This window comes from Cololabis saira, chromosome 10 (genome assembly GCF_033807715.1).
Source record: "Cololabis saira isolate AMF1-May2022 chromosome 10, fColSai1.1, whole genome shotgun sequence".
Classification (NCBI taxonomy): Eukaryota; Metazoa; Chordata; class Actinopteri; order Beloniformes; family Belonidae; genus Cololabis; species Cololabis saira.
Window position 1 is genome coordinate 5,436,412 of NC_084596.1, and position 20,361 is coordinate 5,456,772.

At 41.7% G+C, this 20,361-nt stretch overlaps 10 non-coding genes across 10 annotated transcripts; 4 read left to right on the forward strand and 6 right to left on the reverse strand.

Annotated features, from left to right (window-relative positions):
- Positions 1 to 3,876: 3,876 nt before the first annotated feature.
- On the reverse strand, positions 3,877 to 3,950 carry trnat-agu (transfer RNA threonine (anticodon AGU)). The gene has a single exon. It is a non-coding gene; the product is annotated as a tRNA-Thr (tRNA).
- A 1,086-nt stretch (positions 3,951 to 5,036) lies between these two features.
- Positions 5,037 to 5,110, forward strand: trnat-agu (transfer RNA threonine (anticodon AGU)). Its single transcript has one exon. It is a non-coding gene; the product is annotated as a tRNA-Thr (tRNA).
- Positions 5,111 to 5,367: 257 nt separating this feature from the next.
- trnat-agu (transfer RNA threonine (anticodon AGU)) lies at positions 5,368 to 5,441 on the reverse strand. The gene has a single exon. It is a non-coding gene; the product is annotated as a tRNA-Thr (tRNA).
- A 4,376-nt stretch (positions 5,442 to 9,817) lies between these two features.
- Positions 9,818 to 9,889, forward strand: trnaq-uug (transfer RNA glutamine (anticodon UUG)). Its single transcript has one exon. It is a non-coding gene; the product is annotated as a tRNA-Gln (tRNA).
- A 534-nt stretch (positions 9,890 to 10,423) lies between these two features.
- Positions 10,424 to 10,494, forward strand: trnag-gcc (transfer RNA glycine (anticodon GCC)). The gene has a single exon. It is a non-coding gene; the product is annotated as a tRNA-Gly (tRNA).
- A 1,702-nt stretch (positions 10,495 to 12,196) lies between these two features.
- On the reverse strand, positions 12,197 to 12,267 carry trnag-gcc (transfer RNA glycine (anticodon GCC)). Its single transcript has one exon. It is a non-coding gene; the product is annotated as a tRNA-Gly (tRNA).
- An 864-nt stretch (positions 12,268 to 13,131) lies between these two features.
- On the reverse strand, positions 13,132 to 13,202 carry trnag-gcc (transfer RNA glycine (anticodon GCC)). Its single transcript has one exon. It is a non-coding gene; the product is annotated as a tRNA-Gly (tRNA).
- A 1,171-nt stretch (positions 13,203 to 14,373) lies between these two features.
- On the reverse strand, positions 14,374 to 14,444 carry trnag-gcc (transfer RNA glycine (anticodon GCC)). Its single transcript has one exon. It is a non-coding gene; the product is annotated as a tRNA-Gly (tRNA).
- Positions 14,445 to 15,621: 1,177 nt separating this feature from the next.
- Positions 15,622 to 15,693, forward strand: trnaa-agc (transfer RNA alanine (anticodon AGC)). Its single transcript has one exon. It is a non-coding gene; the product is annotated as a tRNA-Ala (tRNA).
- Positions 15,694 to 16,061: 368 nt separating this feature from the next.
- On the reverse strand, positions 16,062 to 16,133 carry trnaw-cca (transfer RNA tryptophan (anticodon CCA)). Its single transcript has one exon. It is a non-coding gene; the product is annotated as a tRNA-Trp (tRNA).
- Between the last annotated feature and the right edge of the window lie 4,228 nt (positions 16,134 to 20,361).

Here is a 20,361-nt window from a genome sequence, read left to right on the forward strand (position 1 = left end):
ACACACACTTCTGCCCCTATTGCAAGGTTTTATCATCACTTTAATTTCCATGTGTCTTGTGGCAACATCCCAACTACCACAGCTTTGAACAGATAACACACCAAAACCTGTGAGAAAGAGTGCTGGGATTTGTGAATAAAACTTAAGATGATTATGCAAGTAATTCTGCAGTAGTTTTGACATTCAATAGATGAATCCTGTTTTTCAAGAGGAAATTAAATAAAAACATGAAGGCTGTTCTTCGCTCAAAATATTTATTAAACTTTATATTAAACTTTGTTAAACTTCAATTCAATTCAATTCAATTTTATTTATATAGCGTCTAATACAACAGAGTTGTCTCTAGACGCTTTACAGAGACCCATACCCAGAACATGACCCCCGAGCAGTTATTACATAAACAATGGCAGGTAAAAACTCCCCTAGTGGGAGAAAAACCTTAAGCCAAACAGTGGCAAGGAAAAACTCCCCTTTAGGAGGGAAGAAACCTTGAGCAGGACCAGGCTCATCAGGGGGGACCCTCCTGCCGAGGGCCAGACTGGTGGGTCAGGGACGGCAACAGCACAGCAGGCAGGTGGAAGCAGCAACGGGATGACCGGGGGTGGGGACCGCAGGCCAGCACACAGCTCCCGAAGCTCCGGCCCAATCAGCAAGTCCCAGGTTGGGGTGCAGGGTCAGGAGAAGACTTGTGCTCCGTAATGCAAGCTACAAGCCACCCACGGCCACCTGCAGGACAAAAGAGAGAAAAGGGAGGAGAAGGGGGGGCCAGCAACGGGATGACCAGGGGTGGGGACCGCAGGCCAGCATGCAGCTCCCGAAGCTCCGGCCCAATCAGCAAGTCCCAGGTTGGGGTGCAGGGTCGGGGAAAGACTTGTGCTCCGTAATGCAAGCTACAAGCCACCCACGACCACCTGCAGGTTCCGGTGTCCGGCAAAGGATGCTGCAACATGGACAAAAGAGAGAAAAGGGAGGAGAAGGGGGGGCCAGCACAAGAAACCACAGGAGCGACTCTGACACACTAAAGTTTACACTACCTAGAGATTTACCAACACCAGCTAGAGGTTTACTAAACACTAACTATAGGCTTTACTAAACAGAAATGTTTTAAGTTTAGTTTTAAAGGTGGAGGTGGTGTCAAACTATTATAACTAAATATAAACTATTTATTAAACGACACAGAGACACACAGACAAACAGAGACACAAAGACAGGAACATCAATTGGTGTGAACGCTGCACAGAAGCAGCCGGAAGCGTTCACTGCAGGGAGAGACCTCTCTGCTTCCTGCTGTCCAGCAGCAGAACCACTGGACTTCCTGCTGTCCAGCAGAACCACTGGACTTCCTGCTGTCCAGCAGAACCACTGGGCTTCCTGGGTGCTCTCCATGGTCCTCCTGACACACGGCCCTTTTTCTTTGCCTTCTGGGTGTACCTAAACAGTATATATATATATATATATATATATATATATATATATATATATATATATATATATATATATATATATATATATATATATATATATATATATATAAAACAGGATAATATCAAGCTATAGCCTGTACAGACAGTGCCGATGCAACTATGTATGGATGTGTTATGTTATGTTATGTTATGTTATGTTTTGCATTACTGTTTTATTATTGTTGTGAAGCACTTTGTAACTGTATGGTTTGAAAGGTGCTATATATATTATCACACAGACAGATGTAAAAATACTATTCCACTGACGAAAAATTAAACTTGGCCCAATTAAGCATGCTTAATACATCTGGACAGATCTACACATCAGTACACATCTGTCTGCTCTGCTCTAACTGTATAACCAGGCTCCATTACCAGAGGAGAGAAAACGCCACAGATAGCAGATAAATTAATATTCCACTGATGGGCAATGAAATTTGGCAATATTTTTTCACATCTTAAGGCTTTTCCCGAGAAATCGGCATAGTTTATTCAGTAAATAAAGGAATACGTTACTATTGTTGTTCTGATTCAGTCACATCGGCATCATAGCCCACCGTCACACACAGGCAGAACCTCCATTAGCAAATCGGCTATTTAACGAGAAAGTTGAAAATACAAGTTAAATAACGGGCTTGCGGTACAGAAAAATAGTTTGTTCATCGTTTTATCACACGCTTTGAAATTCGGCTTCTACCTGCCGGTGCCTTTATGAGCGTTAATCAAGTTTTCAAACCTTTTTCCGTTTTTGGTGTTGTCTGGTGATGCGGAGAAAAACATGGACGACATTCTAAAGCGATAGCCACGCCTCCTCCTACATCACGTGACCAGGCACGTCGTTCGGATTGGTTCGGAGCTCGTTCGGATCTGTTCGGATCTGTTCGGACCTCAGTGGAAACTCTTTGATCTTGTTCGGACCTGTTAGGATGTGTTAGGACCTCGGAGGCAGTCCAGAAACTGCAAGGTACGGCCACAACAACTTGTCACATGCTTGAACATTTGGCAGAAATAAATGTGTGTTTGTTTGAATCAGAAACATTAGTCTGAGGTTTGTTCCCGTACTTATCTCACAGCTAACCTGCCGGGACCAATTTTGTTGTGAACTATTGATCACAGATTATCAGATGTCCTCGTTAGTATAGTGGGCAGTATCTCTGCCTGTCACGCAGAAGACCGAGGTTTGATTCCCCGACGGGGAGAAAGCCTGTTTTGGATATGCATGACTGATACATATGAACAATGGTCAATAAGATAAAAATCACTCTTCCACACACCATAGGCAGTTGTGCTTTTCCTGCTAAAAAAGCTGTCATTGATGAAGTTCTTCTAATACAAAACCGTGCTGTAAATCTTCCAGTGGATGATATGCTCTGTTCACTGAGAGGTCCTGATCCAGAAGTTCAGCCAGACAACGGACCTTTTTCATGTGAGACAAACACGATAGCCACTAAACTACAGAAACTGCAACAGGTTATTGATCATCATTCAGTTTCTATTTCTATTCCCCCTTAATGTTATAAAAAAACATCTAGACAGGTATGATGTGACCGTGATTTTTTGTTTGCCGGATATGTGTTTTGTGGCTCATTGGTCTAGTAGTATGAATCTAGCTTTGGGTGCGAGAGGTCCCGGGTTCAATTCCCGGACGAGCCCCAGAGATTCATGCAATTTGTGGTTTTTCTCCTCCAAGTAGCAAAGTCTCATTCATTCATAGTTCATGGTGGTGAAATGGAAAAATGGCATGTAGCTTAAAAAAAAGAAAGGCACTTTGAAGGTTTCTTAACCAAAGTTAAATCACGCATTCGATTCTTATAAAAGAGATGTGGACTGATTGAGAGGGAGGTATTGTCTGGATAGTCTGTTCTATGACTTTAATGCTTTGCTGTTCTTCACTTGGCCAACATGGTGGGGTACTCCTCCAATTCTTCTTGACCAAATGTGTATTTCTTTACGTGGTGTAAAGGTCTGAACAGCTCTGTTTTTCACACAGCTACTTGTATCAGGGTGTGCTGAAAGCAGGGTAGCATCTAAGACATGCAGGACAGTGTGCCACAAGGTTGGGAAAGGAATGAAACTAATGAGAAAAAGGAGCAACTTGTGGACCACATGACCTAATGGACAAGGCGTCTGACTTCGGATCAGAACATTGAGGGTTTTAGTCCCTCTGTGGTTATAGAGCCTTAAATAGTTAGATCTGGTCTCCTAACTCACATTCACTCTTTAGAGGACACTTTGGTTTATCTACCCTCTCTGGTTATTACAAAAATAAGGAGAGATTAGAAGTTCTCCAATAGAAACAGAACATCCACTTTCCGTAAGCGCAGGATTACTTTTGACATAGTACTGTGCTATAATTAAGCAAGCATGTGAAAAATAGTGCCACAACCAGCCATCTCAAGTGATTTGAGTTTTGAGGCTCTGCTGGGATTTGAACCCAGGATGTCCTGTTTACTAGACAGGCACTTTGACCAACTAAGCCACAGGGCCTCTGTAACCTCTCACTTACCTCGTCTCCATGGTGATTTCTCTTACCAAAAACAACCGGGCCCTCACATACTAACGATGCATAACCCCCGCCCCCCCCCAAAAAATACACCATGTCCCACAAAAAAAGTCAGTTGATTTAGATAACTGGTCATCCCTCTTCTTTTTCCCTCTCCTCCTCCTTTTCCAGCCTCTTTTCTTGTCTTTAGTCTTGAAGAAAGTCCAAAACTTCATTTGTCCTTTTTTTTGGTTTTCTTCCCTCCGTTTGTTGCCGCTTGCCGGGTCCTTACCACTGGCAGAGTCAATTGTCCTTGGCTAAGTGTCCGGGCCGTAGCACCCCCCCTCTCCATCGCAATCAATTGAAGTGTGAATGGTGTAAAAATCTGATCCAAACACTAGTGGATTTTGTTGTGTCCGTGGCACCTTTTCTTTCTTTTTCCAAAAATTTGAGAAGCACTCTTGCGGCCACAACGCAGAGTACTCACCACTATACGATCACAGCTTGAAAGGGTACGTGTACCCAGCTTTAGATATGTGCTCGGTTTCTGCAGTTATGTCAGTGAACACAGTGTGAGGTTGGAAGAAGAGTTTACGGAGGTGTCCCACCCCTGTCGTCAGGTAAGGGCATTTGCTTCGAATGAGATATGAGGAAGGAAGAGAATGAATAAAAGAGCTCCCATGAAAGACAAACATAATGCATGAGCCGGGGCAGCTTTGGAAACATTATGGAAGACGGCCTATCCTGCGGCACCTTTGAAGTGTACATTTCCGGGCATACACAGAGACAAATGAAAAAAGCAAGTAAATAAATGACACAGAAGAAGAAACGTGTACACTACCAAGGTTGTGACTGGGAGAATATTAAAGATTAGGATTTTTTGAGCTAGCCAGGAGTTGAACCTAGAATCTTCTGATCCGTACTCAGACGCGTTATCCATTGCGCCACTGGCCCTTTTTGATTGTAACATGTGGAAACACACGTGGTGTAACAACTCAGATGTCCCAACCATGCATCGTTAGTATGTGAGGGCCCGGTTGTTTTTAGTAAGAGAAATCGCCATGGAGACGAGGTAAGTGAGAGGTTACAGAGGCCCTGTGGCTTAGTTGGTCAAAGTACCTGTCTAGTAAACAGGAGATCCTGGGTTCAAATCCCAGCAGAGCCTCTAAACTCAAATGTCTTGAGATGTCTGAAAGATCACATATCTCTCATTCCTGGTTGTGGCACTATTTTTAACATGCTTGCTTAATTATAGCACAGTACTTTGTCAAAAGAAATCCTGCGCTTACGGAAAGTGGATGCTCTCTGTTTTGTCATTGGAGAACTTCTAATATCTCCTTATTTTTTCCATTTCACCACCAAGAACTATGAATGAATGAGACATCTCTAATCTTTCTCTCATCCATAGAGAGATGAGTTTAGAGGCTCTGCTGGGATTTGAACCCCGGATCTCCTGTTTACTAGACAGATGCTTTGACCAACTAAACCACAGGGCCTCCTTCTTCACCACGACGGTCCGGTACAGCGACTGCATAACTGCGGACGCTGCACCGATCCGTCTGTCAATTTAGTTTAGTGGCTATCGTGTTTGTCTCACATGAAAAAGGTGCCTTGTCTGGCTGAACTTCTGGACCAGGACCTATCAGTGAAAAGAGCACATCATCCACTGGAAGAGCTGCTGAATAACAGAAGAGTGGTTCTTCATGATCACACCTCCTAATAAACTGCCTTACACTGCCTTACAAGGTAAAGTCTACCTTAAATACTTAAATACTTTCTTGTTGATGTCACCAGAGTTTCATGCTAATCTAAACTGACAAGTGTAATGTTTGATCAATTGTGTCATTTACATGATGAATTTAAATAAAAAAGACCTACCAAAGAACGTGTTAGTCAGTTCTTAAAGTGTCAGTTCTTCTCTTCAAACATATAAGTTCATCAGTGGACTCTGAAGTTGAAAACCAGCTCATCTTGGATGAATTGGAGCAATCCAGGATTTCCTTTGTACATGTGCCATCAAGTACTTTCTCTGACAAAACTCAAACATTAAACAAAAGTGTCCATAAAGTGGAAGTACATCAGTTATCCTTTCTTTAAATCTGAAATAAATATGTTTGTTTGATTGAATCAGAAACATTAGTCAGCAACATGTAGTAATACAACCCCTTTAAGAGAGCATAACGTGTTTCCCTGGAGGTCTAGTGGGCAGGATTTGCTGCTTTCTCTACCATGGCCCAGGTTCAATTTACATTCAGTGTAGAAATATGATCAGTTTCTTCTTCTATTGTATACATGTTTGTGCTTCTGTCTGATTGTTGCGTTGGCTGCCTAACCTCTTCGTAATTATGACCAATTCCACTGTGCCCATGTCTTTATTAAACTGGACATCATTTCAGCAGTTGAATGTCCACATGTTCTTCAAGAAAATATGTAAGGAATTAGCTTTAAAAACCAAATACCGTTAGTTTTTTTGGTTGAAACACAAGTCAGACTTGGGCATTAGCATTGGCCCAAAACAAACACTGACAATGTTTCTCAGTGTAGTAAGTGCTTCCTGTTGGTCCATAACATTATCTAAGCATTAGAAAGCAGACTGAACTCATCACATTTTAACAGCCCTCATGAATATTGAGGTGATTATTGGTCATGAGTGAACAGTCGTTGGCTGACCGTCACTGCCAGGGTTCTTGAGAAAGCTTTGATCCAGTCAGGAGTTGGTACAAAGAGAGAGATCTGTTCATTCAAATGTCAATGGCCGGGTTTCCCAGATCAGTTAAGTAGTTCTTAACAGCGAAAGACTTCTTTCAAACCTTCTTAAGGAGCCTGTGAAAGAAAATCACGTTTCCCAGAGTCGCTCTTAGCTTAAGTATCTCTTTTATTAAGAAGGAAATGAAAGATGCTGCTGACCCAGTCTTTACAACCATCTTAGTGAACAAAGACTCACAGATCCAGCCGCGTCAGGCAAATCAATATCACACCAAGCAATGAGATATTAAAACAATGCACCCCGCACAAGTTTTGATCTATTTTATACTTTAGATTTATATTGTTTAGCATTTATTGGTGACAGCAAGGGGGGAAAAAAAGAAAAATAAGGAATAACAAGTGTGTTCCTGTATATGCTTTATGCATTACGCACAAATAAAACGATCATCATGAATATCATTTATTTGATAATTTGGCTGCTATACAGCATGTTCTCGCTGCAAATCAACCGCGTCACCGTGCGCGAAGCAGAACTGTTTATGAACACATTCGTGCGTCAGCACTTCAGTCCTCTGGACGTGCTGTCGGACCGGGCTGTCCAGGCAGCCGTGACACCGATCCTCCTGCGCCGTGTCCGTGCCCGAGCCCGAGCACCTACATGTGTGATGACAGGGAAGCAGCAGCTGAAGAACGGCCTTTGATGAATCGTTCATTACAGTCTCAAATATAATCAATGGTGTCGGTTTATATTAAAGAATCTTTTTGCCCAGAAGAAAAAAGAGCAAAGACAACGACCCATAACTATTTTCTTCTCTTGAAAAAACCCACATGCACCGCAGGGTTTAGGAGAAAAAGACGCTACAGAGTCGGGATGCAGCGCATCAGAAGAGCAGTGGAATGCGTGGCGGGGATGATCTCTGCAATCTGAAGCCCTCTATAATTGTAAAAAGAATTTCACTTATCACGGGTTCTTTTTGGAACATAACCCCTGCGAAAAACCAGGGATTGCTGTAATTCCACGTTGCGATTTGCGAAACTCGCCTTCTCTTGGCTCATGTTTTTGAACGCACACACACGCCCACCACGTTTCCTCCCGGTCTCTGTGTGTGGGGAAAAAAAGCCTCACTGTAGCCAGAAATAACGGCTACAGTTAGTCTTTGAACCTCTCTTAAATCCTTAAGAGAGGTTGGATCTGGGAAACCCGGCCAATGACAGTTGTCATTATCAAACCTCTCCAAGTCTATGGTCTCTTTCTAAGAGAATGTTGTAATGCAATGGATGACAACACATGTCTAACTGAATATACCTGCAAACATGCAGCTTATACAACAAGAAGTTGATGTATAAGCTAAGGGACAAATGGAGGTAAGTAGCTTGTGATATTGAAGAAACCATCATCAAAGAGTTACTTTCCCTGACATGACTGCTCACCTTCTCATGTGGCTGGAAAACTGTGACGTCTCATTCAGCTGTTTCAGGTACTTTCCTGCAGCGTTGTTGGTATAGCAGTCAACATGGCTGCTTGCCAAGCAGTTGACCTGGGTTTGATTCCCAGCCAATGCAAGAAACATGAGATCTTCATAAGTGTAATGCTTTTTGTTGGGGAAGAATATGTTTTGGACAATCAGACTTTATGTATGTGTACATGGCTTCAAACTTTTTTTGGAAATGAGTCCTAATTGTTGACTTGACAGACATTAAATTAGACATATAGTCTCATGCATATATGTGCAAGAAGACAGGTAACATATATCTTTAGGTGTGAAACTGAATGATGATCAATAACCTGTTGCACAGTTTCTGTAGTTTAGTGGCTATCGTGTTTGTCTCACATGAAAAAGGTCCTTGTCTGGCTGAACTTCTGGATCAGGACCTCTCAGTGAACAGAGCATATCATCCACTGGAAGATTTACAGCACGGTTTTGTATTAGAAGAACTTCCTCAATGACAGCTTTTTTAGCAGGAAAAGTACAACTGCCTATGGTGTGTGGAAGAGTGATTTTTATCTTATTTGTTCTTATTTGTTCTTGTTTGTTGTTTATCATTGTACATATGTATCAGTCATGCATATCCAAAATAGATTCTCTCCCCGTTGGGGAATCGAATCCCGGTCTTCTGCGTGACAGGCAGAGATACTGTCCACTATACTAACGAGGACAGCTTTTTGCCCAAAGAACTTCCTGATTGCAGGAACTTAATAACTGTGTACCAATGTCATTGGAAAGTCAGTGTCCATCTCCTTCTAAACTTTTATAGAAGGAGATGGACACATTTTCTGTGTGTATATAATCCTACCTCAATCAGAGTTTCCTCTGATCCAGCTGCAGCATCTAGAAGCTTCTTTGGCAGGCAGACAGCGACTGCTAGTCTATTTTCTTAATGACCATTGTTTACTTGACTCAATCATGTAGGTATCATCGTACGAAACAAGAAGTCTCGCCGTCGGGGAATCGAACCCCGGTCTTCTGCGTGACAGGCAGAGATACTGTCCACTATACTAACGAGGACAGCTTTTCGCCCAAAGAACTCCCTGATTGCAGGAACTTAATAACTGTGTACCAATGTCATTGGAAAGTCAATGTCCATCTCCTTCTAAACTTTTATATCGGTCCGCGATTCTCGGCTCTCCGCGGTCTCAGCGCGACGGGAATGCAGGTGAAGCCCCGCGAGTCTCGACTCGGTTTGCCGCAAAGCTCTGGTCCAGCTGGTCCGGGGTTCCCCACACCTCCGGGGACCCCCTCTCTGAACCTCTGCTGCTGGGGTCTGGTGGTGGAGCTAGTGTACGTTAATGGAGAATGACTGGCTTTTGGTCAGTTGTGGAACTGCAACAAAATTAATTTCTGCATGTCCATCACCAGACCCGAGATGCTTCCACCACCAGACCCCAACAAAAACTCAACAACCTCAACAACCCGGCTCACCTGGAGCCACCCAAAGACCCGGCTCACCGTCCGAACCCGGGGACCCGCTTTTAAGCCCCCCCCTGACCGGCCACTGGAGTGAAAGAGCCAGCCCATGGGCCTGGAGGACCAGGGCCCTGGTACCCTAAACACCCAGATGCTCCTAGCACCATAGACAGCACTCTGTCAGATGCTCAGGCGCATATTGCTTTTCACTCATGTTCTGGATTCAGGACCACCATAAAACCACAATAAAAGCTGAACAGGGTTCCATGGTGTAATGGTTAGCACTCTGGACTTTGACTCCAGTAATCTGAGTTCAAATCTCAGTGGAACCTGTCAGTCTCCCACACAACCAGGTACAAAGGTATCAAGGTTTTACCCACATGATGTTGTAGTATCAATCCACGAGGCTCCACCTCAAAAAACAACACGGGGGAAATGGAAACATGGGCCGTTTTCGAATTCGCATACTGTACTACAAGTATACACTGATTTGGCCAAAGTGTAGTAAGTAGTATGCTGTATGTGAACAGAAGGAAATCTGCAGTGTGTGAAAAATACCCGGATGTTGTACTGATCTGGAATAAAGCATGCTTCAGACGGCCCGGGTTCGATTCCCGGCCAATGCAAACACAAGTTTTTCTGCTTAGTTCTGCTGCTGCTTTTATATATGATACTGAGAGTGAACACCGTCACTTACAATATTAGTGTGAATTCAGGTTTTGCACTTGAAACTGGCACAATTTCATGACAAAGTCTGCAAATTGGACGTGAATTTTGCCGGGTGATGAAACCGAATAGTTTATAGTCTTTGTGATTACAAATGCAAAAAAAAAAAAAAAAAATGGGCAAAAAATCTCTGCTCACAAGCATTGGTGGTTCAGTGGTAGAATTCTCGCCTGCCACGCGGGAGGCCCGGGTTCGATTCCCGGCCAATGCAAACACAAGTTTTTCTGCTTAGTTCTGCTGCTGCTTTTATATATGATACTGAGAGTGAACACCGTCACTTACAATATTAGTGTGAATTCAGGTTTTGCACTTGAAACTGGCACAATTTCATGACAAAGTCTGCAAATTGGACGTGCACACGCCCACCTGTCTTTATGAGACCGACGCGGGCACCGACGCGGGCACCAGCAGGAAATGACCTCAGTGGCAGTGGCAGGGCGTGTGATATTTCTGTAACACAATTAAGCAGTAAGAGATCCTCAGTTGATCATGTTATTAAATTATACACAAAACTTTATACACAGAGTATTATGTTTACTTACTAACTGCATGGTGCAGAACAGTGCTTTAAAAAAGTGCAAGTGCAATATTTCAATATATCTAAAGGATATATTTGTACCTTGATTTATGTTACTTTTGTAAAGATTTAATATATTTTTGTTTAAACTACATGAATTTGCAGATTATTTTCATGTTATGTGACAAATAAATCAGATGTTACTCAGCAGTTACTCAGTACTTGAGTAGTTTTCACCAAATACTTTTACTCTTGCTCAAGTAATTATTTGGATGACTACTTTTTACTTTTACTAGAGTAAAATTGTTCTATAGTAACAATACTTTTACTTGAGTACAATTTTTGGCTACTCTACCAGCTCTGACGACCTGTCAACATCAATACAAATCAGATAAGAGTAGAAAAAGTTCATGTTCATGTAGTGTAGCTGGTTGAGAACTAACGTCGTGACCTCAACGATAAACGTGATGAGTGTGACGTATGTGTTTACTACTATGGTGGCTACAGAGAATAAACAAGAGCGTCAGCTCTTTTACAGCTTTAAACACAACAGTTAATTCATTAGTTAACGCATTATTTCACCTCATGTCAGGTAATGTGCATGAAGCCATGACGATAAGCTTGAATGAGCACGGTGACATGACAGTAAATGCATCCTGTAGGGTCATATTTAAAACAAGAAAAAAGTCTCTTACCTTTGATAAACTCGTTTGGAGAGTCGGAATGTCGTTGTCTGTTGATACGACTGGTCTCCGAGAAACAAGTAGAGAAACGGTGAAAGGTGTAAACAGCGCCACCGCCTCATAGTGGCAGGCGAGAATTCTACCACTGAACCACCAATGCTTGTGAGCAGAGATTTTTTGCCCATTTTTTTATTTTTTTTTTTGCAATTTGTAATCACAAAGACTATAAACTATTCGGTTTCATCACCCGGCAAAATTCACGTCCAATTTGCAGACTTTGTCATGAAATTGTGCCAGTTTCAAGTGCAAAACCTGAATTCACACTAATATTGTAAGTGACGGTGTTCACTCTCAGTATCATATATAAAAGCAGCAGCAGAACTAAGCAGAAAAACTTGTGTTTGCATTGGCCGGGAATCGAACTCAGGCCTCCCGCGTGGCAGGCGAGAATTCTACCACTGAACCACCAATACTTTTGAGCAGAGATTTTTTGCCCATTTTTTTTTTTTTTTTTTGCAATTCTTAATCACAATACTATAAACTATTCGGTTTCATCACCCGGCAAAATTCACGTCCAATTTGTAGACTTTGTCATGAAATTGTGCCAGTTTCAAGTGCAAAACCTGAATTCACACTAATATTGTAAGTGACGGTGTTCACTCTCAGTATCATATATAAAAGCAGCAGCAGAACTAAGCAGAAAAACTTGTGTTTGCATTGGCCGGGAATCGAACCCGGGCCTCCCGCGTGGCAGGCGAGAATTCTACCACTGAACCACCAATGCTTGTGAGCAGAGATTTTTTGCACATTTTTTTTTTTTTTTTTTGCAATTTGTAATCACAAAGACTATAAACTATTCGGTTTCATCACCCGGCAAAATTCACGTCCAATTTGCAGAGTTTTTTATGAAATTGTGCCAGTTTCAAGTGCAAAACCTGAATTCACACTAATATTGTAAGTGACGGTGTTCACTCTCAGTATCATATATAAAAGCAGCAGCAGAACTAAGCAGAAAAACTTGTGTTTGCATTGGCCGGGAATCGAACCCAGGCCTCCCGCGTGGCAGGCGAGAATTCTACCACTGAACCACCAATGCTTGTGAGCAGAGATTTTTTGCCCATTTTTTTTTTTTTTTTTTGCAATTTGTAATCACAAAGACTATAAACTATTCGGTTTCATCACCCAGCAAAATTCACGTCCAATTTGCAGACTTTGTCATGAAATTGTGCCAGTTTCAAGTACAAAACCTGAATTCACACTAATATTGTAAGTGACGGTGTTCACTCTCAGTATCATATATAAAATCAGCAGCAGAACTAAGCAGAAAAACTTGTGTTTGCATTGGCCGGGAATCGAACCCGGGCCTCCCGCGTGGCAGGCGAGAATTCTACCACTTAACCACCAATGCTTGTGAGCAGAAATTTTTTGCCCATTTTTTTTTTTTTTTTTGCAATTTGTAATCACAAAGACTATAAACTATTTGGTTTCATCAACCGGCAAAATTCACGTCCAATTTGCAGACTTTGTCATGAAATTGTGCCAGTTTCAAGTGCAAAACCTGAATTCACACTAATATTGTAAGTGACGGTGTTCACTCTCAGTATCATATATAAAAGCAGCAGCAGAACTAAGCAGAAAAACTTGTGTTTGCATTGGCCGGGAATCGAACCCGGGCCTCCCGCGTGGCAGGCGAGAATTCTACCACTGAACCACCAATGCTTGTGAGCAGAGATTTTTTGCCCATTTTTTTTTTTTTTTTTGCAAATTTTAATCACAAAGACTATAAACTATTCGTTTCATCACCCGGCAAAATTCACGTCCAATTTGCAGACTTTTTTATGAAATTGTGCCAGTTTCAAGTGCAAAACCTGAATTCACATTAATATTGTAAGTGACGGTGTTCACTCTCAGTATCATATATAAAAGCAGCAGCAGAACTAAGCAGAAAAACTTGTGTTTGCATTGGCCGGGAATTGAACCCGGGCCTCCCGCGTGGCAGGCGAGAATTCTACCACTGAACCACCAATGCTTGTGAGCAGAGATTTTTTGCCCATTTTTTATTTTTTTTTGCAATTCTTAATCACAAAGACTATAAACTATTCGGTTTCATGACCCGGCAAAATTCACGTCCAATTTGCAGACTTTTTTATGAAATTGTGCCAGTTTCAAGTGCAAAACCTGAATTCACATTAATATTGTAAGTGACGGTGTTCACTCTCAGTATCATATATAAAAGCAGCAGCAGAACTAAGCAGAAAAACTTGTGTTTGCATTGGCCGGGAATCGAACCCGGACCTCCCGCGTGGCAGGCGAGAATTCTACCACTGAACCACCAATGCTTGTGAGCAGAGATTTTTTGCCCATTTTTTATTTTTTTTTTTGCAATTTGTAATCACAAAGACTATAAACTATTCGGTTTCATCACCCGGCAAAATTCACGTCCAATTTGCAGACTTTGTCATGAAATTGTGCCAGTTTCAAGTGCAAAACCTGAATTCACACTAATATTGTAAGTGACGGTGTTCACTCTCAGTATCATATATAAAAGCAGCAGCAGAACTAAGCAGAAAAACTTGTGTTTGCATTGGCCGGGAATCGAACCCGGCCCGCCTGCGTGGCAGGCGAGAATTCTACCACTTAACCACCAATGCTTGTGAGCAGAGATTTTTTGCCCATTTTTTTTTTTTTTTTGCAATTCTTAATCACAAAGACTATAAACTATTCGGTTTCATCACCCGGCAAAATTCACGTCCAATTTGCAGACTTTTTTATGAAATTGTGCCAGTTTCAAGTGCAAAACCTGAATTCACACTAATATTGTAAGTGACGGTGTTCACTCTCAGTATCATATATAAAAGCAGCAGCAGAACTAAGCAGAAAAACTTGTGTTTGCATTGGCCGGGAATCGAACCCGGGCCTCCCGCGTGGCAGGCGAGAATTCTACCACTGAACCACCAATGCTTGTGAGCAGAGATTTTTTGACCATTTTTTTTGTTTTTTTTGCTATTTTTAATCACAAAGACTATAAACTATTCGTTTCATCACCCGGCAAAATTCACATCCAATTTGCAGACTTTTTTATGAAATTGTGCCAGTTTCAAGTGCAAAACCTGAATTCACATTAATATTGTAAGTGACGGTGTTCACTCTCAGTATCATATATAAAAGCAGCAGCAGAACTAAGCAGAAAAACTTGTGTTTGCATTGGCCGGGAATTGAACCCGGGCCTCCCGCGTGGCAGGCGAGAATTCTACCACTGAACCACCAATGCTTGTGAGCAGAGATTTTTTGCCCATTTTTTATTTTTTTTTGCAATTCTTAATCACAAAGACTATAAACTATTCGGTTTCATGACCCGGCAAAATTCACGTCCAATTTGCAGACTTTTTTATGAAATTGTGCCAGTTTCAAGTGCAAAACCTGAATTCACATTAATATTGTAAGTGACGGTGTTCACTCTCAGTATCATATATAAAAGCAGCAGCAGAACTAAGCAGAAAAACTTGTGTTTGCATTGGCCGGGAATCGAACCCGGACCTCCCGCGTGGCAGGCGAGAATTCTACCACTGAACCACCAATGCTTGTGAGCAGAGATTTTTTGCCCATTTTTTATTTTTTTTTTTGCAATTTGTAATCACAAAGACTATAAACTATTCGGTTTCATCACCCGGCAAAATTCACGTCCAATTTGCAGACTTTGTCATGAAATTGTGCCAGTTTCAAGTGCAAAACCTGAATTCACACTAATATTGTAAGTGACGGTGTTCACTCTCAGTATCATATATAAAAGCAGCAGCAGAACTAAGCAGAAAAACTTTAAACTAACTCTGCCCAGACACAAGCCTCTTACTTTTAGATACCCTGGAGGTTGTCGGTGGCGTCCACGGGTTTTTAGAACTCCTGGTTCTGGTCCCGGTCCACAGGTTGCTGGTTTTACGCTCCACTGGTGGTTCAGCTATGAGCGTCTCCCTTTTCCCTCTCCCTGTTTCTGTCTCTCGGAGACAGATGATGCAGCGCCGCTGGCAGCCGGACTGTCCTCCTTTCCTGGTCGTCCTAGCCTGGGCACTTCGTCTCGTTGTGCACGGTCCCCGTTCCCTTCGTTGAAGCGTCTGAGCGATTGCGGGTCACTGGGTGAGAAGGGGATGTAGCTCAGTGGTAGAGCGCATGCTTAGCATGTATGAGGCCCCGGGTTCAATCCCTGGCATCTCCATAAATTGTGTCATTTGTGTAACTCATACAGTTAGGAAGAGAAATCAGTAACAGTAATTGTTACATAAAGGATGAATTATGTTCAGAGTTGGACAATCTCAGAAAATGAATTGGACTTGCTGCCACAACCATCAACTTGAACACTTTGAGTTGTTCATGAAATGTGTATACAAATAAACTTGCCTTGCATCTCTTGAAGAACAAATGAAATTATTTTTTTTAAATGAATTTTGTTCCTCCTTTCATCAAGGCAGGTGATGGTGCAGACTTGAACAATTCCAGGTACATATCAAAGTTTTCTGTTGCAGCTAAAGTTAGTCTGGTTGGTGAACTCGTGAGGATGGATAAAACAAAACTGAAAGTTCATTATGACCCTGATGTGAGTTGAACACATAACCTTCTGATCTGGAGTCAGACGCGCTACCATTGCACCACAGAGCCATTTCTGACCTTTTAATTTCTGAAGTTGTTTAATTATCAATTATATTCTAGTCAGTTTTATGACTTTAATGCTTTGCTGTTCTTCACTCATGCCACATGGTGGGTAATCCTCCAATTCTTCTTGACCAAATGTGTATTTCTTTACGTGGTGTGACTGACAGTCAGTTACCCCCCAAGTGTGAACTCAATTAGAACGTCTCTACTTAGTTTGGGAGACTGTAACTCAAGGTTTAGCACACGCTTGGGGAAGTTTCCATATTTTCAAGCTGCTGTGGCAAAATAATGTTTCTTTTTCAGGTGTTTTTGTCAGATTTCTTTTGTTATTATTGTTTATTTTACTGATTGCTGTTTTTAACCTCCAGAACCATCATCTTTGGTATGTCATTAATGACAGAACCTGCTTCTGATGATGTGACATGGAGTTTTTGTTGGCCAGTTTTATGGCTCGTTGGTCTAGTAGTATGATTCTAGCTTCGGGTGCGAGAGGTCAGGGGTTCAATTCCCGGACGAGCCCCAGTGAATTATGCAATTGGTGATTTTCTCCTCCAAGTAGCAAATATTCACGACTGTCATACACTGTATTGCTTTACCTGAAGACAAACATCGGCATGATGTGTAAATGCTGAAAACCCACATCTTGCTCCTCTTTCATGCCAAGAGATCAGCTGGTAATCCGTAGTCCATAAACCCTTTCCCCTTTTTTGTGTTATTTCACCAACCCATGTGCCTATTTTAAATGATAAAACATTGTATTATTGAACTCCTTCTCCTATCTCCCTCCCTAAGTGAAGGAACCTTAGTTTCCTTTTGGAGAGGTGATAATTGACCTTTAGTCCGGGTCCCATACTGGCACTGAGCAAGCTGCATGCACTTATGACAAGATGATGACATGATGGTGTCCTTTTAAACGTAGCTTTCTTGTATAAAGGGACTGTTGGGCGAAAGAAAAGAAAAGAAAAAGAATAAATTCTAGCACTGGCTCGGCAGCACGTGTGTCCAACTGGACTCACAGCAGGTTATGTTCATATGTGAGGCCCCAGTTGTTTCTGGTAGGAGGAATCACCATGGAGACAACGTAACTGAGAGGTTAAGTTGATGGACTGCTGATCCATTCTGCTCTGTACACAGAAGGCCCAGTTGGTCAAAGCGCCTGTCTAGTAAACAGGAGATCCTGGGTTCAAATCCCAGCAGAGCTGTGAAGTTAATCAACGTTTTTGAATTAAATTGTCATTATGAACGCAACAGAATTAGGTAAGCTCAGAGAAGTTGACTGCTGCGTTTTTCACAAGTTTACAATTGTTAACAGAAGTTACAGGCAGGCCATTCCCTGATGGCATTTAGGTATTTATGGCTTTGTTAACAGCTGAGCAGTGTCTTTAGACACATCTGTGCAAAGCCTTACAGAGTTTCTTGTTTGTCCAGAAGGAGCTCATTTATTGACCCTTCATTAAGCTGACTTAAAGGTTAGCTAGGTTTAGTTGGACCATCTGATAACACGAGACCCCCATGAAGTTTGGCCTGGTGACTTCTGGTTTGTAAATAACCCAGTGTTTTTAAAAACCATCTGTTCAAACCACCAACAGAGGTACTGTTTTAGTTGACCTCTTGACTCTTTGTGTTTTAAGGATGTCTGTTTGTTTCTTCATACTAAGAAAAGTCATGTGTGTGACCATCTGTTTTTGTCAATCGTCCATCTATACATTCACTGTTCCAAATATGGTCATTCCTGTCATCCTTTGCTGAATAAAAGCGCCAGCTCTGCAGACAGCCAGTTGAGAGAGGTTTTGACGAGCTCTAAGAGAAGGGTCGAGTTGCCCTAAGAGCTCCTCAAGATTTTTCTCCAACCTTCTGCAGAAGGCCATTGAAAATCATTTCTAACAGTTTCCGGTGTCTTTTTCTAAGTTATTAATATTGTGATGACTTTTTAACCTAACATTTTGGTGCAGAGAAACCCGGGATCTCAAGTTCTGGCGATGGAACGGCGTACGGTCAAAGGAGGCCATCTAAAAATCTGTCGACAGCGTTCTGACTTCAGGGACGGGGCCAGGTTGATCTTGCGCTGTTCCAGAGTCCAGACGACGAGATTTCCCAGCCAGGGAAGGGCACTAGGAGACTGGTGAGAGACCTCTTTTGAGTGAAATTTCTGTGTATACTAACAAGAGGTTAGCGAAAACGGTGTTTGGCGGCGGGTCGGGGACCCAATTTTTACAGAAGGCATAGGGGCCTCTAAAAATACTGCCTAAAGAGCAGTGCGTAAGACCAACATCTAACTCGGTCGGGGACCGGCTTTTGAATGTCAGAGGACTTTAAAAGTACAGGATAACGAGGAGAGGTTTCTTGGAAATGATTTTTAATGGTTGTGTTTTATGTTTGTCTAATGTTTGTCTAATGTTTGTCTGATGTTTATGTCTGTTCAATGTTTGGGGTTTCCAAAATTGAGAGGAAAAAATTAAGTTGTTCACTAAAATATTAGGCTAAAACCAAACTGTTGAAAAAGGAAACTTGTGTTCTGAGAGAAACTTAGGAAAGAAAATAACTGACGAAAAATAGCAGAGGCGTGGTTAAGCTGAAATTTATGCTTAAAGAATCTCAAAAGATGCTTAATTGATGGGGAGACGTCCTCAAACTTAAGAAAATGGAGACAAATCTTGCAAAATAATAATACACGAAACTTAAAAAGAAGTAAATGGACTAATTTAAGACTAAAAGAAAACTGATTAAATGTCCAAAACGGGACAAGGTTTAGCAAGAAAGAAAAAGGTAAAGAAAGCTACGTGAAGATGGGGAGAAGTGGGGGCTGCAGCTGGGTGTGACTCTCTGTGTCTGTGTGACAAGCTGCAGCTCTGTGTGTGTGTCTCTGTGTGTGTTTGTGAGAGACACTCTCTGTGTGTGTGTATTCATGAGACCTTGTGAAACAGCTGCAGAGTTTGCAGGGCCAAGCTGCAGAGAGAGTGTGTGTGTGTGTGAAAGCATGCTCCGGTTTACGAGCGGCTGCAGGCTGAGAAGTGAGAAGCTCTCCTTATGGAGGAGACGTAGAAATGGAGAAATATAGGTTGTTCTATCATTCTAAGCCCTGAATGAAGGCATAGAATCATAGAAGTTTTAAATTGGGTTAATTCACCATTTAATTTGCAGATTACTTTTGTAACACTATATTTGACTTGGATTGTATGGAAATGGGATTCCTGCGATTTGCGAGCATGAGATAAAATGATTGGGTTGTTTGTGACATGAATGTAAAACAAATCAATCATTTGTCCTTACTCTGTCTGTTGTGAAATCACTACTGATGATTGACAGCTTCAGAGGATGGGTTTTGTACAATGAAATTAGCACCGCTATATTTTTAGAATACAGTGGAAGGGTGTGTTCATGAGCCTACTCTCATTTGTATGTCAGTGACATTTTACACAGAAAGGGGTGTGTGGAGGAGAAACAAACCCGTTGTACAATCTTTTTAGAAAAGAAGAACTCTGAGTGCATATTAGCTATTCACACTGAAAATGTGTACATTTGTGATCAGTGTTGCTACCATTTAGTTTTGGAGTTAATTTAAAATGCACCAATTGAGCTTGGTTAGGTTAGTTTGAGGAGAAGTAATTTACACATTTGCACTGATACACAAACCCACATATAGATGATCTGAAGTGTGTGTTTAATGTTAGTGGGTTTTTGTCTATGTGTAGTTTACGCATGGGAATTTATCCCACAATTTTCTTAAGACTTCTATGAGTTTTCATAGAAGAGCGTGCATTTGCGTTGCAGCATGCAAACAGAAGATTAAGAATCTCCTGAAGACTTTTATAAGTACTCATGATTTATCTGGAGATAATTTTCTGACAATTTTCTGACAATTTTCTAGCATTTCCTTTTTATTTGGGGAAAATAGAGCTCAACAACAGTTGAGAAGGCATTATTTGATTGAATGCCTCCTTTAAGTCCGACGTTTTGTGACTGTGAATTATTGTTTATACATACAATATATATATATAAGTTCACTGAAGACTACTGTTTACGTTGCAGGAGAGTTGCTGCACTGACAGTTTTTGTGTGGTGTTACTTTAATAAGATCATAACCTACTTGGGTTGAAGTAAGAACGTTAATCAATGAGAAATTCTGTAGTCTAATCTACGGTGGGAGACAGAGTTTAAAAGGTTTTTGCCCCTTCTAATCTGGTGATGGGAGGGGGGGATCTCTGAGGGACATAGATATCCGACCCTAGAGGAT